Genomic DNA, 13,458 nt, shown 5'->3' with positions numbered 1-13,458 from the left:
CTCCATTATTGAGGGCCGCCTGGTGGCCGCAGGCGCGAAAGAGTCGGTCTCGAGGCTCGCGCGCCCACTCTCGCTGATGAGTCCATCTCGGCCGCTCATTGCGCCGCCGTCTCGGAGGTGCCTTTGCCGCGGCGCCTCCCCCGAGGAGCCGGCGGTGTCGCCCCGGCGTGCCATTGACCACTGCGGCTGAGCGCGCCCTTTCGTAGTCTCGGCTCGTCTTTCGCACTGCGGGGATGCCCCGTGGAGGGGCACACAAGGCGACGGAAGGGGTCAGCCGGCGCACTGACCCGGCTGAGCCACAGACGGGCAGGGGTCGGCGTAAACGAGCTCGAAAAGTGGAAACCATGCCACTGCGAGAAACGGTATCTTTTTTTTCCCCTTGTCCCTCTGCGTTTCTCTTTCCTCTTTTGCCCTCGGTGCTTACGTTATCTTTGGAGACACGCCTTCCACTCGAGGTATAGTTGCTGTTCCACTTGACTTTATTTTTTTTTCTTGTCATGGGGGATATAGTTACGCCCACGTCAGCAGTCGCGCTAAGCGTGAGCAAGGAACAGAAGCGAATTAACAAAAAAGAATCCGGGGACAACCTAGCGCTTTTGGAAATAGTGAAGTCCTGGGTTCCACTTCGCGGGATCTCCACTAGTCTATGAAGGCAAGTGTATCGCGTACTCTTTACCCTCAACGGTCTACTAGCTCCTCATGCCCCAACGTCACCGCGGTTCTCGTATATGAAGCTACATCAGATCATCGGCATATGAGAGGCAGGCGAACAGCTGGCCGTAGAAGTAAATGGCCACCACGGGCTGGGGATAACGGCTCTGGCCGGTCGCACGTATGCTGTTTTAACGATCGGGATGGGGGCTTGAGAAAACAACAAAAATAGAGAGCAAAATAACAAGCAGAGATTTGTTTCGCACTACAGAAGAAATTCTTAGTAAGCATGAATTTTAGCAAAGTTCTTTCAAGTTTCTGTTTTTGTTTGCTTTTTCTTAACACTTAAGTAGTGTCCAGAAAATGCTCGATTCACGGGTTAACCCGGTGATATCATTTAAGAAGGCGCAAGAGCGGGGGACGAAATGAATGACCGACTTTTGTGTCTTTTTTACGTCGTGGACTGAACGAACCTTGTTTCGTGGCGAAACTTCAGCAGTATTGTTCTCATCCCTTTAAATTTCGCGCTTTTAGCTCTGAGTTTTCAAAAGCACACAAATATATTTCACAGCCAGCTTACAAAATACGCTCCGAATATGTAAAGCTACACGTGCAAGGCTATTGCTCAGACAACATTATTTAAAAATACGCATACCAGTACATGAGCACAATTGACGCGTTCGGGTTAAACCCGTTGACAGGATTACTCGCTTTGAGCCCGTTGCAATAAATCAACGACGTGTACGTAGTATAAAGCTGTATGGCTTTGCTTTGCTTTGTCTGCAGTATTGATTTGGTCCTGCTCGGGCCTTTTTGGCCTGCAGTATTCCACAAATAAAAAAAAATCTGTGCAACTTGGCGTTAGACACCCAATCGCTCATATCGGAACTGAATGCAAATCAGATCTACAGAACATGATGAAGCCTCGGGGTAAGCCAGAGCTTCCTTCCGCCTCTTCTGGAATAAATGCTTCTCCATAAACATTAAAATTATCATGAATGACACTTATAATCACCAGCCGCTGCTGATACAGTTTCCCTCGCTGCTAACCCTGTTCTACGGCCTTCACCGCAGCCTTAGTCTACTTGCCTTGAAGCACCCTCTAAAGGCAAGCCTCGACGACCATAGCATCGCCGCTTACGTGACCGTCGTTGTATTCCCTTAGGCCTCCTTCGCTGGAGTTTCGCGGAACTCAGCGCCCTCTCGTGGCATGCCCCACTAATGTAGCAGAAGATGGCCCGCTGGTGTTTTCAAGGACTAGCGAGCGCGCTGCCTAATTTTATTGATTTTTAATAACGTTGAGTGTGTTTAATCGCCAGTATAATTGTTCATTGAAATAGCGCCACAATTGACTGGTCATGCCGAACAATACCGAAATGCAGCATATCCTTGGTGGTGGTGCCCCTGGAGATAGCTGGAACAAAGTATTGTGGCTGGGGGCGGTACAAGAGGCGGCAGGGAATAGCACACAGCTGGCACTGCTGACGCATCATGGCGTACAAATCGCCGCAGTCGTGGCTATACTACTCGAGTTTTTAGCTGCATTAGATGACTTTCACTCAGAATTGATACTGTGCATTCGGTTTGTTGCTTTATGAGCTACATTTTTGCTAAGAGCAACATGTCTGAGTTGGATAGATTGCAGAGACAACCCAGTGCGTGGTGGGTCACCCCAACCGCCGAACGTGTGATATTGAACTTCATCAGCTGTAATCGTTTCTCTCCCATCATTGTTTGAACTTCGCAAAAGCCGCTTCATACAGTGGCGCACCCAATGTTTCCGAAAGGGCATAATCTGCCTTCTTACAGCAGCTTTCATAGCTCCGATCTTGGTTCCACTGTGCCGCTGCAGAGGCAGAAATTTTCAGGGTGCAAATTGCTCAGGCGGCGATCTATACAAACACTCTAAGGAGTTGTATAACTAAATGTTTAAAGTGATGCATAACAGGTAAGATTGATAATTGTAAACATGAGGCATTAGTGAATGGCAAATCAAAGAAAATAGGTACGTGTAGTTTCTTTGCGCGCTGTTGAGTTCGGATGTTCGACAATACATGAAACAGATGGCGTTGGAAATAACGTGGTGATATTAGAACTGTGCCGTGGGGAGTAACGTAAGCTATATAAAAACACCATCTCCAGCTGCCGTGAAATCAAATGAGGGTGTGTGTGGGAAGGGAAGGGGGGGGGGGGGGGAGTATGTGATGTGTCAATCGATATAAATAGAGGACACTATCATAGCGGTCGATCGGTATACCGATCGATGAATGTATGTTGGGAAAAAAATTCGGTTTCTCTGTGTCAAAATTTGCTGCCCCAACAGTTATTCAATATATTGTCGGGTGTTGTGGTTTATTTTTTGTTTGTCTGGGTCTGCATTAACACTCATTTTACGAAACACTAGCTCTGTGAACGATGTTGACTTGTTCACTGATTCAAGAAAAAGATGCTATGGACACTGACTGCCCTTGCCGATGCAACCTGCTTTACAAGTTTGCTTTTTGTATGTTACGCCACATTGACGTGAAAGCGTGCATAAATGGGCACTAGTAAAATACCACGAATATCGTAGCAAGGATGAATATCTTAACATACGTGATAAAAACGCATTTATTACAGAATAGATGCGCGAAGTCAGTGCAGGCACAAAGGAAATCTATAACTAGGGTGAACGTATTCAGTGAGTTCAAACGCGAGAAAAAATGTCGTTTCTTTGTGTTAATGTGGAAGAAAGATGGGTGAAGAAGTCGGAAATCAAGATGCAAAAGCAGTTGGCTGGATAACTCTGAGAGGTAAAGTGATTTCGTCCTGAATACAGAAAAAACTCGATATCTTGGCTGGTTACGTTAAAACTAGTTATTGGAGCATAAAACTCCTTACGACATATTTTCAGGGAACAAGGTAGAAACGCGGGACCAGAAGCTAGGCGAGGTAAGAGCGCCAAACAGAAGACGCAAAAGCAATACAAGGGCTAGAAGCTGGCACTGAATTCGTTCTTCACACGTACCCAATTTTCCGATCTGTCGTCTAGTCTCGGATAAATCGTGTTGTGTTTTCAGCTGCTGCTAGTCGATGAAAGGGCACGAAATCACAGCACTGCACAGCCTGCACGGCCGCGTCAGCTGCCTCCGGCGCTTTACGGAGCCCTCAACGCACGAATCATACCGCAATCGCTTGATGCCCGTGTTTTATTCTTCTGGTGACAGATGATAGTTGCAATTAGGCTCTTTTTCACACCGCCTGTAATATTGAAGAAAAAGCACTGAGCTCATATGTCCCTTCTTCATATACCTATCGATGCACTTGAGAGTGACGCGGCCCCATCATTGTAGCTGCTGTTTCCTCGACCCTATAAATTGATTCGCGCGCCAGATTACTTTTTCTTTTCTGCCCAATTCAATGCCTAGAAATATATTCCGCCTTGGTGAATGGCTGGGGACCATGCCGAAGGAATATCGAAAGCGCCGGCCTAATGAGCGTTTGTCACCATAGCGAACGCATGGAAAATGGGCCGTGCATTATGAGATCAAGAAGTTTGCAGGGATAAATTGGGCGCAGTTAACACACGACCGGGGTAATTGGAGATTACTGGGAGAGGCATTTGCCCTGCAGTGGGCGTAGATAGGCTGGTTACGATGATGATGATCATGATTATTATCCAAGGCTCTGATTTGAACCTCTTCCTTGTAGCGCCGTACAGGTATAAGCACGACGCATATAAATGCAACGCTGTGAAATTACGCTATTCTTTAATGACAGCCGATCTTGTGACAGTACAGCAAAAGGGCAAAGCGCTCGGACTGCAGCTGGAGGCCACGCCTCCAGTGCACCTTTTTACTTGGTGTCCTCCGTCCAGTTCTGCGCTGTTTTTCAGTATCGGTCGTCAGTGTGTCAAAGATACACACGCGGTAGAGAAGGTGCATAGGTACTTGGGTGCTCACTAATGATGTGAACACACTGAGCCATGCATCCGATCATGAGGCGTTCTGCGAGCGTTACAGTGACTGCAGCGCTGAATTTTCTTCGCCGGTGAGAAGCGATCGGTCGTGAGAAAACAGCATTTCGTGAAAACAGGCGTCAGTCACGCAGAGTACGCGGAACAAGTAGGGGTTGCGTCGCGCGGCACCACTTTGTACGGCGCGCGGGGAAATTGATCGCGCCTCTACACATGCCGGCGGCCGGCGGGTCTTGCGCCAAGTTCGGACTGCGCTGTCGATGGCCACTTGTCGCCGCCACCAGCGGCTTCTTGGCAAAAGAGGCGAACGCTCCGTGATGAAAAGCCGGCTTCTTCCTCGGCGTCATTTCAAGGCAGCCCAGCGGTCCAGCGCCGGCCCCATTCCCCCATTCTTCGACTGTCCTCACCCCCAGTTGTTTACCTCCAACGCTGAGGTACGATGCAGAGCTGCGCAGGTCTTGACCGCCTTTCCTTAGATTGTCTTGGCAGCTGTCGATTGCGCTAGGTTAAACGAAGGGTTGCAGTGAAAGAAAGCATTGTGTTTTTTTCTTAAGCTATTAGTACGCATTCTATGTGTGACGGGGGCAACAATGTTGTGTGCCTCTTTATACTTGATTTAACATTGGCGTGGTAGCAGCACGTTGGGTTGTAAACCATGGGCGAGAAACTGAAAAGGTGAAACCCAAAGCAAGCGAGCGCGCACGCCCACTTAAGAGCGAATGCCAAAATTCTTTGCCGAGTACCCCAACGCGAAAAATGTAATTTCTGGTACCTGCACAAACATAAGTGGCAATGTAAAAAAAAACAGAGGAAAAAACAATTGGGCAGATTTGCACTATAGTGGCGCGAAGAGTGGGCACACAGCGAAGCTGGCGGCCCCGCCTAACTTATTCTTAGTTAGGCTAAGTTTATGCATGGTTATGCTTGGAAACTCGGCTAAGTTTTCTGTGTGTCGTCGTCGTTAACCCCAAAATAGCAATGAACACCCGGTAATTGAAGTATTTACGATGTGTTGCTTTATTTTCAGTACCAGTCATTTGTTTGGGGATTGGACCGCAGTCGTCCCATCCATTTTCGAGTAGCGGCGCGGCGGCTTTCGCGCCATGCTTCATCTTCTTCGGGAGTGACGCTCTTCTGTCGCTCCACCTCTCCCTTCGTGGGATTCTCGGCTGTCGAACCCCACATAGATTTCCAAACTTGCCGCTGAGAGTTCTTCATGACTGGCAGGCCCAGATCGTTTTCTCCGCAGGTGTTAACATCTCTCCCAAAGTAAACCACGTTAGCACGCGCTAGTACTGGCGGCCACCGGCTTCGTGAACTAGGCGTCTGTAGTGCGACCTTTTCTTTTCTGTAGTGACCTTTTCTTGAGGCGCGAACGCACGTGAACTGGCGAGCAGAAGAGCACGCGAGAGATCACGCCACGAACGTGGGGCAGAGTGTTCTGAAATGTCGAGCGGGGCCGGCACGCGCGATGACGTCACCGCTCGGCGAGGTTTTTCTGCACACGTTCGCCGGCCCAACACCAGATTAAACAGCGTCGCTGGTAAAAACAGAAAAATATAAGCAAACAAAACGAAAAGTCGCTCAGTTTGGCTAATTGTGGCCAAATCAGTCAGCTATATTATCCGGGTTCCGAAACTAGAAAAAAAACAATAAAACAAAAAGAAAAATTTAAGTGACACAGTCAATTGCGAAGGTCTACTTAAATCACAGCCCTCACATTATTAGCTAAAAGAACAAAGAAGCAAGAAATATCACCAATGAAAGCGCTGGAAATGAACTAACGAAGTTGTAAAGAAAGTTACTCAGTCGAACGTACTCACGCCATTAAATAACAAAACAGGTTAAAAACAAGAAGCTGAAAATGTATCCACGAAGTACCAAAAAGTCTAGTTAATCTAGCACCTTCTCATGAAATAAAAAATGTAAACAAACGAACAAAAAAAGACGCTGTCTGGGTTGACATGCTCTTGCCATTCCACCTAAGAAATGCAAAGTTGCCGAAATGGGAAAGCGTCGAAACAATGCTCACGCAATAGGGGACAATTCGGAGAATTTCTCTAACTTTTTTGAAAGATAACAATGTAAGAGATAGCGGTGTTGTGGTTTATTACAGCTCCTTAAAAACAGGCAGCAATAAGCTAAATAAAATTTCATGAGGATACTCTGCCTCTCCCCCGTGCATGAAGTGCAAGTGAAGCTGGTACAGTCGTACACCTGGGGAATATTTTCAATGTCGATATTGCGAAAAAGGTGACGTGTGCCCACGCCCCCGTGCGATCGTCTGTTTTGTAGACTAATGAGCCCGGCACGGACCTCGAGCCTTCGACGATTGCGTCCAAGCCGACCCGGCGTGAAGCTGCAGGGGCCAGATCGGGATGACGGCCGGACCTCCATCAAACACATTACGCGTCAGCAGGGCAAAGGTGACACGAGCCATGGTAGATGATGCCGAGATTAATTTAATGGGGTGAGCACGGCTATACATCATCATCTTCTTAGAAGAGTGAGCGCGGGTTGTTTGCCACTTTCCGCGTCTTCTTCACGTGGCAATATCCCGTCTCGTTGCGCGCTGTTTTCGTAGAAACAAACGCAAAAAAGTTCCTGCAAACAGCTTGAGATGAGGTGGAGCCAAAATAAACGGCACACGCGTAAGGCAATCCCCGGAAATAGGCGAAGGCAGCAGACACTGACGGCGTTCTTCTGTTTTATCGTCTCCCTCGCGCTGGCGACAGGCGAGCGAAGACCCCCGTCACAGAGCCCAAGTAACCAGCTGGGCGGAGCTGCCTGGCGCTGTTGACACAGCAGAGCCGGCACGAAGAAAGTGAACCGCGGAGGGCACGGGCTCAGCGAGGAGAGAGCGTAAAGAAACGCATGCATGCACATAGATGGAGAGAGAGAGAGAGAGAGAGAGAGAGAGAGAGAGAGAGAGAGAGAGAGAGAGAGAGAGAGAGAGAGAGAGAGAGAGAGAGAGAGAGAGAGAGAGAGAGAGAGAGAGAGAGAGAGAGAGAGAGAGAGAGAGAGAGAGAGAGAGAGAGAGACGATTTTTGCTGTCATATAGGCTGGGCAGGCGTAACGGTTAAAGAATGCTTATGCAACGTATGGCTGAACCTACAATGCAATAAGCACTGCCTACCTTTATGTTCTTTCACAGCCTGGGAAAGTACCTTAGCTGCAAGGGTTCACGAGAACCGTGCTCTAAAAAAATTGGGGTAGGCGTTCGCGCCGAAGTAGTGTAGGGCTCCGGACTGATTTTGACCACGAGGTCAACGCGCGAGAAAAGATGTTTTAAGCTCGAAGTTTTAGGTTTCTGAAATTTAGAAATTTTCGGCACTAATTTATTATTATTTGCAGTTATCTCGAAATTCTACAAATGGTGCTAACAAGGGTTTAACCTAATCTCAAAGGCGAACTTGATATTTCGAGCCGATATAGCTACTTGTCGAAAATTCACAGAAATTAGTCAACACGACACACGGCAGCGATAAATATAAGTGAAAGCTACGTGGGACGCTGAAAACACTGCCACTATCTGTTGACTCCGTCGGGAATGCCTGCCTAACTCAACGGGCGGCTTCCTTTGATGCTTGATTGGGCCAAGGCCTGTGAGTACGGTGCACTGCGACGTACATCAACTCCTCTTGAAGGCGCTAGAGTCCCATAGCTCGAGTAGAGTAATTATTGAGTGCTTCCGTGAAGTTCCCATGATGATCGTCTGATGATCATTGGGGTGGTTGGGGCGATGATTCGCAGATTATTGCGGCATTTTTAATACTGTAAACTGGGCCTCTGGTAAACTCAGCATAACGAGTAGAGCGGTGAAAAAAGTCGGAGATGAGGATTAATTTTGACAAAACTGTGTATTTATATATTACCAGCAAAGTTAACAAATTTTAATTGAATTATAGCATAAGCATCAATGTTATTGAGCAAGTATTATAATTTCTATATTTTAGGAAAAAATCCCTACGTCTTCCCCTAACTAGACCCACAAATTTATAACATATTTTCTGTGGCACCTAAAAATAGGTTTCTTAAAACACAAACTTAGAATCTCAACCATTTATTAAAACTGCAAGATAACAAAACCAGAGTACGAGCTTCCGTCGAATGCGCTGGCGTTGTGTGGAACCCTCGCCCGGCGGCTAATTTAAATTGACAAAAACCGGGCCATCTCCACTAACGGGAAACCTCGGGAGGGGCGAAGCATGCAGTGTATAAGTGTAATTTTGCCGCCCTGGCGTTTTTTCCCACGGAGATGGAACCGTTGGGGCTAGAGGTGTACAGCTTTGCTGTAAAAGCCTCGTGTCTTTGAAACACGAAGCGTTCTAGCGCGAGACGTTGGAAAACGAGTGTCCCGGTGTTTTAGTACCATGACTACACAAAGCGACGACGAGGACTACGACAGGAGACAACGACAGCCCGAGCCCGGAAGGGGCTTCGCCCCTAAAACAAATATAGAAAGAATTGCAGCCTTTAGCAGCTCGCCGTCAGGTATGCTGCCTGTAGCAGTTCTCAAGCTCTATCAGAGCGAAGCACAGCGGCACGTCTGGACCTTGTATGCCTTTATTTTTTTTTTAAATGAGGTATTCCTCGTGATCACTATACATCTAGAGACTTTGCCAGGCCCTGCCGACACAAACAAAGTTACGTCATGACACCCGTCTTGACGCGAGCAAGCACTCATTGTTTTCGGAAGATTTTATGTGGCAACTCGTAGTCACTGCATCATAATTTTCCCCTTTTTGTCTTCAACGTGTACCACTGCCATATGCATGTTTCATATTATGTCACGTTTTCTTGCTCGAAATGCTGTATAGCTATTTACGGTTATTTATTGGGTTGCGCGAATTATTATGTTTGTACTGTGTAGTGAAATGAGACTTCTAGCCCCTTATTGCTTGAACCTTGTTCTTGGCCTGCAGTATGTTGTAAATAAGTTAAATAAACAAATATGAAAGACACCCATTTCACAGGTCGCGTGCTGTCACCCCTTGCTGGGGGAAAAAAACAGCGCTTCATCCTGTGCTCGAAACAGCTGCCGTTGGGATACGTTGTCTCGGGAGGTAAAAAAGAACTCGTGACCGCTTTAATTTCGCAGCGCTCGCTCAAAACGTCACAGCTTAATCCATACGCGCGTTCATTGCCTAAGTAAATAAAGTGCGTATTTATTTCCACCTATCGGTGGTTCTTCTGCAAGCTTTGTGTCACAGTACCACAGCTTTTCTGCGCAGTCGGGCTAGCTTGTTCTCATGCTTTTGCTATTGTCCATATTTGCACGAGTCGAAGGGCTGCCAGCCTTGACGTTATAGCGTGACTGTTCTTGCACACTGCACCCGGCTATGTCCCAATCATATTTGTTCAAACCGACTGAACAACACGCGAGGCCAATTTCACTCTGCGCAGAGATCACCCTCTCTGCCTATAAGGTCTGCCAGCGATGTCGAGTCATCCTCTTTCTGAAACCTTTATGTGGCGCGCGCAAGATGAGCTGACGTGGTAGAGAACATCATCGGACACATGGTGGAGACCACTGGCAAGGGGATGGCAGTGCACTGCGGAGTATGACAGCCTTACCAGCTATTCATTCCTTGATCCGCGCCTGCAGGCGAGGCTTCCCTTCGCAATTTCTGAAGCCCTGACCACAGGCCTTTTCATTCGCTGCTAGTCCGTGTTAGTCTGGCGACATTTCTCACAAAAAAAAGGCATCTGTGCTACACTTCTCTGTACACGGACCAACTATGTGAAAAAATAGGTCACAAGCGTAAGCAGCAGCAGCAGCTGGAAGGGATATCAAGGGTGGCCATTCTTTGCATGGAGGAGTACTAACTACGTGGAACAACCGGCAAACCTTCCAATGTTCCGGAAGGCAGTCACATTGAAAAATGAGTTCAACGCAGCGCGGCTTACCCAGAGGTCTCACCTACTTGATGAGTGAGCCATCGTTATCGCTGCTTTAATCAGAATGGTAAGTCGGCATAAGGAATGGAGACACCGGCCGCATAGATGACACCCACAGCAGAGCCTTGGCCTGCAGAGATGCAGGCATGGGCCGAACGTTCGGCGTCAATATAGCCAAACTAGATATTATTTAGTTCGATGGTTGTAACCACCACAATTGTGTCCTTCAGAACAGCCTTCAGGGGTGCAAAGATCTTTCGCCTATTGGGCATCCTGCCGCGAACAGGATAGCGTGCGCTGCCCTGGTGCGTTCGCTAAAGCCAAGGCGCTTGACCGAGAAGAGGAGCCTTCTTTTCGCCTTCCTTCCAAAGGCAACGTGAAAGTCATTACCCAGGCTGCCATCGCTGACTGTTCTCGCTGCCCAAGTCGCTCAGGAGGCAGATTCGCTCCCTTGACGAGGTAAAAGGCAACGGCTGGTTACCGGCGGGGTCCCGCAGGCTCCGTTTCCCTTGCCAATACAAGGGAACGGCGTCCCGACGATTTTGACACAAAAAGGCAGAAAGCATGAATAGTGATAAGGCAGAAATTTAATACAAAAACGCTTCTTCACCTTCGCAACTTTCCGTGGAGGACGTCAGGCCTTGTCCGCACGTGGCTGTAAAACGTTCTTATACGCCTCTTGATCCACGTATCAATCGTTGTGTTATATAGAGTTCTGACATACGTTTCGCCCTTTGGTTAGTCCGAATGTAAGGCTTGTACTCGTATACGCTGTGTTGGGCTGCTACAGTGTTTGCTTAGCCTCCCTGCCGGTCTTCGTGTTGACTGGCAGCGTCGCCTCTGCTTCACCCACCCGTGGGCTCTCTTGCGCCTTCCTGGCGCGCGTGGCTAGCAATTTTTCACCGGCAAACAAGCACCCCAAGACTTTCGTTGTTATCCAGCGATCAATACGGCCGCTAGGCACCCAGGTTCTTGATGTGCCGGCATAGGCGTGCGCACAGGAGGGGCCGGGGGAAGGGGGGGGGGGGGGGGGGGGCGGCCGCTCCCCCTAATCATCTTGGAGGGGGGGGCGCCAAATTTGCCCCATACCTTTACTCAATCGAACCTGTTCCGTAAGTGTATGACCACGCGTGTTTTCACGGTAATGGCAGCCGAAGAACTCTCACGTTACCTTCTAAAAGCTGTTTACTTTCAGTCCCGGAAAGGTGGGGATCGACCAGAAGCAGGCTGTTGTGAGATACACGTTATTACATAATTTTAAATTTTCCATCTATTGAGGAGCTTGCCCTTTTTCTACTTTTCCTCGTAAATAACGTGCGCATCAGCGATCAAAACAGCAGCGCAAAAACGAGTTTCAGAATAGACAATATTAAGTTTATAAATTCATACGCATTTCTTACATTTCTTCTCTATGGATCTTATAAATTCTTACACATGGGAAGAGGTCGGGAGTTGGCGGTGGGGGGGGCGGGGGCGCTGCGGTAAGACTTCGCCCCCCCCCCTAATCTAGAACCCTGCGCACGCCTATGTGTGCCGGCCATCTGGGCTCGGTTGGCGGCAACGGCCATTGAGCCAATCACGTTACACGGTCTCTATCAGATGACGCTGGCAAACGTTGTACCATTCAGCTTGGCCTGTACTGCCGATAAACGGCTGTACGCGTAAACAAAAGTGCTTCCGCCACTGCTGGGTCTCTTGCCACAATAGTCCTGCCTGTCTCCTTCACACTTTTTTTTTGCCATTCTCATGGGCCCTGAAATCCTGCCGCGGCGGTCATTTGTCATCCATCTCGAAGTTCCGCCATGCATATTTGGCGCTCTCAAAGCAGCGCCTCCGGTGCCGCAACTTCCACGCGGGAGAGGGCAGCCTTGTGTCTGTTATGAGGTATCGGCCACCGGAGGGCGTATAGCCGTTCGCGTCGAATTGCGCGATGTCCTGGGGAGCTTTAAGCGAGCTTAAGAAACGGGGGCGAGCTGGCTTCACCGTCCGCGGCTGAAGCGACGTTATAAAGCCGGGACTTGTTTGTTTCCTGTGCCCCTTGTTTTGTACGCGTGAGCGTGTGTGCCCAGACTTTGGAGATTCGTGTCGCCGGTGTATGAGCCCTGCCACTCAGGGGCGCGTGCCATCGAAAATTGGACGTTCCGGGGTTTCTCGCCGTCGGCGTGCATCTGCGGCATCCACGGCAACGTCGCTTTGTCGGAGTGAGAAAGCTGTCGATCAAGGTCGTTGAGGGATCCCGGCCGTGGTTTATTTTTGTGACTTTACGGAACCCGCAATCGTGGGTCAGTGGCTAAGGGAGCTGTGCTGCTGAACCGAAGGACGGGGATTCGACCTCCGCCGTGGCCACCGTATTTGCCATGCAGGAGAAAAACAAGAAACGTCCTAGTGTCGAGATATTGGCGCACCTTAAAGATCCTCAGGCAGCCATTACTCCGTAGCCCCACCCCCGCCTCACAAGCCAGGTGTAGCTTCTGCGTGTGAAAGCCTCGAAAGTTTTTTAATGTCATACGGAGAAATAATGCCGCGTGAGCAAGAAAACTTGTTGCTAGGCAACAACGAGGGTAGTCGGTGTGGGGCACTGCAGGCGAGGCCGTTCGACGCACGTCGTCTGTTACCGTGCATTATCAATTAAACAGCGCTCGAGCGCTACCAGTCGCATCAACCTTAGTGAAACGACTTTAAATTTTACGCGGGAGCGTATATACCCTCACCTTGATAATTCGTGTGGCCTATGTACGAAGCTCGGCGATGAAGGTCGGGTGTATGGAGCTCGGCACAGCTTAAAGAAGCAGGTCAGCGGTGCAGCTGTCACGGTTGAATAATGTGCCTAATTCTGTTGTCTTGAAGTAGGCTGAAAATAAAATAAATAATTCGACGAACAATAATACATTTGAACAATAGGAGAATGATTACATAAATAATTACGTCCGAAACGAGAAAAAGTGCGCTTG

At 48.7% G+C, this 13,458-nt stretch overlaps 1 protein-coding gene across 1 annotated transcript in view; it reads left to right on the top strand.

The window, feature by feature from the left end:
• Nucleotides 1-13,458, top strand: part of LOC144156122 (uncharacterized) — an 882,723-nt gene that overhangs the window by 140,469 nt on the left and 728,796 nt on the right. The gene's annotated exons all lie outside the window — the stretch shown is intronic.

This window comes from Haemaphysalis longicornis, unplaced genomic scaffold (genome assembly GCF_048455015.1).
Source record: "Haemaphysalis longicornis isolate Haplotype H1 unplaced genomic scaffold, Haemaphysalis longicornis Haplotype H1 scaffold_1, whole genome shotgun sequence".
NCBI classification, from domain to species: domain Eukaryota; kingdom Metazoa; phylum Arthropoda; class Arachnida; order Ixodida; family Ixodidae; genus Haemaphysalis; species Haemaphysalis longicornis.
Note: the sequence above shows the minus strand (reverse complement) of the source record. Positions and strands in the feature narration are given on the sequence as shown.